Source organism: Tamandua tetradactyla, chromosome 1 (genome assembly GCF_023851605.1).
Source record: "Tamandua tetradactyla isolate mTamTet1 chromosome 1, mTamTet1.pri, whole genome shotgun sequence".
In the NCBI taxonomy this organism is placed as follows: domain Eukaryota; kingdom Metazoa; phylum Chordata; class Mammalia; order Pilosa; family Myrmecophagidae; genus Tamandua; species Tamandua tetradactyla.
This window is the reverse complement of record NC_135327.1, coordinates 75,100,658-75,105,074: the sequence shown is the minus strand read 5'-3', so window position 1 is coordinate 75,105,074 and position 4,417 is coordinate 75,100,658. Positions and strand designations below refer to the sequence as shown.

Genomic DNA, 4,417 nt, shown 5'->3' with positions numbered 1-4,417 from the left:
TAAACCTATAGCTCAGATGCAGCTTCATTCAGTGTTTTAACATGATTACTTTACAATTAGGTATTATTATGCTGTCCATTTTTGAGTTTTTGTATCTAGTCCTATTGCACAGTCTGTATCTCTTCAGCTCCAATTACCCATTATCTTACCCTGTTTCTACCTCCTGCTGGACTGTTACCAATGTCGCTAGTTCTTCTAAACCGATGCAAATGTATTAAGAAACGATGATCATGCATCTATGTGATGATGTTAAGAATTACTGATTGCATATGTAGAATGGTATGATTTCTAAGTGTTGGGTTAATTTCTTTTTTTTTTTTCCGTTAATTAATAAAAAAAAAAAAAAAAGAGTATGGTTGCAGGGAGCCTAGGACTGGCATTGCTTATCTGCTACAGAAAATGTTCATCATCCCAGGCTGATTCCTGATTTCTACTCTGAATTCCCTAAGATGCAGCCCTTGTCCTCATCATGTAAGATGCTATTCAACACATTCGTATTCCAAGAAGTAGAATTACAGGAAAGGAAAAGCGAGATTAAAGGCCTGTGTTGTGTATCTTCTAAGAACAATTTGGGGAATGGTCTTGTGACCCTTTCTTTTATTTCTCAATGGCTAGAACTTGGTCATAGGCCCCAAACAGCTTGTTCTAGTTTGCTAGCTGCTGGAATGCAATATACCAGAAACAGAATGGCTTTTAAAAAGGGAAATTTAATAAGTTGCTAGTTTACAGTTCTAAGGCTGAGAAAATGTCCCAATTAGAACAGGTCTGTAGAAATGTCCAATCAAAGGCATCCAGGGGAAGATACCTTGGTTCAAGAAGGTCGATGAAGTTCATGGTTTCTCTTTCCAGTGAGAAAGCACTTGGTGAACACAGTCAGGGCTTCTCTCTTATCTGGAAAGGCATGTGGCGAACACAGCATCATCTGCTAGCTTTCTTTCCTGGCTTCCAGTTTTATGAAGCTCCCCGGGAGGCATTTTCCTTCTTCATCTCCAAAGGTCGCTGGCTTGTGGAATCTGTGCTTCGTGGTGCTGCAGCATTTTCTGCTCTCTTCGAATCTCCTTCATTCCCCAAAATGTTTCCTCTTCCACAGGAGTCCAGAAACTTATCAAGACCCACCCAAATGGGTGGAGACATGTTGTCACCTAATCCAGTTTAACAACCACTCTTGATTAAATCACATCTCTAGGGAGATGATGTGATTACAGTTTCAAACATACAGTATTGAATAGGGATTATTCAGCCTTTATGAAATGGGATTTAGATTAAAACATGGCTTTTCTAGGACACATACATCCTTTCAAACCAGCACACAGCTCTTGAAAGTTTGGAAATGTATGATTCATTTCAGATGATCATATTTTGAGATGAAAATCAGGGGTTCCAAGAAATGTAAAGTAAATGTTTAGACAATTGCCATTTTTTTGTAGATAGTTCACTTTTTGGCTAGCCAAGTACCTGTGTGCATTTTTCATTCATGTGTTAAAACAATTAATGCTTCTTCTTCTTCTTCTTCTTTTTTTTTTTTTATGGGTAGACTAATTTATTAAGATCCTCCCCTCCCTGCCCTCCCAGTCTCTGGGGTCACCTGTTCTGCCTGTAGATCTTGTGTGCCAGCCCCAAGAAGATAGCTGGGGGCAGGGGCACAGAGTACTGCTGGGTGAGACCCAGAAGGTCTCTGTTCACTGTCTTCCTCGTACTGCATAAAGACAACTGGTTGCTCCAGCTCCTCGTACAGCGCCTCCACCAGGCCACCTCAGCCTCCTCCTGCCGGTAATTCTCCTGCAGGATCTGACGCTGTTCAGGAGAGGCCCGAGGCAGACACGGAACCACCAGCCAGGTGCACTTGTTGTCTTGAATGTCAGTACCAACCTTGTCAGTCACATTGGGACTCCCAATAAGGTTCTGGTAATCATCCTGAATCTGAAAGTACTCTCCCACTTCCAAAAGACATTAGCATGCATCTTCTGTCTGTCAATGCCCACCACAAGCAAAGCAGCAGATATAGGAAGGTAGGAGTAGAAAGCTGTCTTGTACTTGACAATTGATTTGTGTCTCTTTTCAGTGAATATGTCAAGATCCACATTGCCCTGGGGGGGGGGGGGGGCTGTGATGAGGTGCAGTCTGCCCGATCCCAACCTAATATGAAACCTCAAGAACAGTTCAATCAGGTTCAGATAATAGGGCTGCTCCCCACAGTAGAGATTCAGCAGACAGTAGGTGCTTGCTTCCAGCCACATGGTTATTATTAATGACATCCAAATTTATGCCTGGCTTCTGATATCAGCAGGGCTGTCTCCATCGGGTGAGGGATGAATCCATGATTCTGCGTGACACCAGGAATACAGCTTGGAGCAGTTCCATATACCAGCCCACAGTCAGGGTTCGCTGGAGACTATCAGAATCCTGCTTCTTTGGCTCCTCCAGCTCCTGGAAAACTGCCAGCATCATCAAATCCTGATGGTACTTACCTCCAATGGCATTGCACTCCAGGATCTCCTTGAGCAGTGCAATAGCATCTCCTGTCTCTGGGTGCCCCATCTCATCCTCGGTTAGCACCTTGAGAATCTGGGAGAAGTGCTGGATGAAATTCTGCTTTTCTTGGACATAAACACCATATTACTGGTCTCCTTTCATTCTGAGGGAGGAGCAAAGTGCTCTGTTCCTGGATGCTGATTCTTGCTTCAATCAATGCATCTTAATGGCAACAATCATGAAGTTCCATTTCAAGCTGGCATTCAGCCCGAGATGCAAGACTTCTTCAATTTGCATGTTTTCTGGTGTGTGTGAAACAAAATACCTATACATCAAAATACAAAGTACCTTCCCTGCACAGATGATATGCAATTGTGGCATATGAACAAAAATTGCAATAATAACATCTATTTACAAAATGAAGACTAGGAAATGACAGTCAGTATGATTCCATGGAGTCACCACAAATCTCTAGGGCAGAAATGGTAGACTCAATTTCTGGACGAGATAAAATATTTGAGTTTTGGGAAATATCCAATGCAAAATACAATTCTGATTTTTCCTACTATTTTTTTTTTCCTGACAACCTGCCCTAACTCCAGAGGTTGAGCAGGAAGCAGTGTTACCAATTGTTTGCTACGCTAAACAAGGTTTACCAATTGTGAATTTTTGTACTGCCATACTTTCATAGCAAGTTCTACATTGATTAGGACTGGGTGTAGCCAAGAATAAGTGGAACCTCAAATAATAGTGGCTTAAACAATACCGAAGCTCATTTTTTCTCACATAACACCGTAGAGATATGCGTTCATTACTGGGGTGATGCCTCTGCTCCATGAACTCATCAGTAGTCCAGAGTTCTTCCAGATTTTTAATTAAAAAATTCCAGAGCCTGAACCTCATTGTCCAGCTTGAATCCATCACATTCACATTCCAAGCAGCAGGAAAAAAAAATGAAGAAAAAAAGGAACAAAAGTCACAGTCAGCTGTTATTTAAGAAAGTGTTCCAGACCTGTCCCTTAACATTTCCCTTTATATACTGTGAGATAAAACTTTGTCACATCATCTTAGATGGGTCTTTGAATGCGTCTGGAAAATAGACTGAATGCCCTCTCTACATATTGTATACTTCTTTATGATCTCCTAGTCCTGGAAACTTCCTTTTGTATAAATTACTACATTGGTGGGTTTGTACCTACTTTTGTGATTACTTGATTAATTTCTGGCCTTTTAGAATTTAAAATATCCCCTACTCGTTGCCATCACAACTTTTATTCACATGATATCTACTCTACCTAAATGGTAAAATCCTTTTTGCCCCCTACCTAGTAAACTACTTCTCTTCCATCATATTTCAGGTCAAATCACATTAATGTACACTTCAATAGAATTATGTTTAGTTTTTTCACAGGATTATTCTCAACTTTAATCATATTTTCAGAAATATTTGTTTGTTTTGTCTCATATTCATTCAATTTCAAATACGACATAATCCTAGGAGAAAAAACAAACATACAGAGGGCCAAGATGCAATCCATGCTCAAAATTTTTGTTGAAACAATAAATAAATGAAAATGAAATGTAAGAAACTCTAAAATTAATCTTGGAGTGTAATGAAATATTTTTTTCCTTCACTAAAATGTCAAGAAGAGTGTGGGTTGGCCATTTTGTTCATTAGCGAATTTCATATTTTATCATAGTGACTTGCACATATTAGTGTTCAATAAATATTTGTTTATCTAGTAAAAATGGATGAATAAATATCATGCCATTTTGCTTTCTTTTAAGAATGTTAAACAATTTCTGGAGAATTTCTTCACAATCTTAGTGTACCACCTTTAGAGCTATCTGGTTCTCTGATGATTTTGCTTTATATTTTATTACATATTTTCTCAAAACCCTAATATGTATGTGTGTGTGTTCCCTTACTCTACTTCTAATGAGT

General features: G+C 39.5%; 1 pseudogene; it reads right to left on the bottom strand.

The window, feature by feature from the left end:
• Positions 1 to 1,581: 1,581 nt before the first annotated feature.
• On the bottom strand, positions 1,582 to 2,634 carry LOC143684888 (farnesyl pyrophosphate synthase pseudogene; annotated as a pseudogene).
• Between the last annotated feature and the right edge of the window lie 1,783 nt (positions 2,635 to 4,417).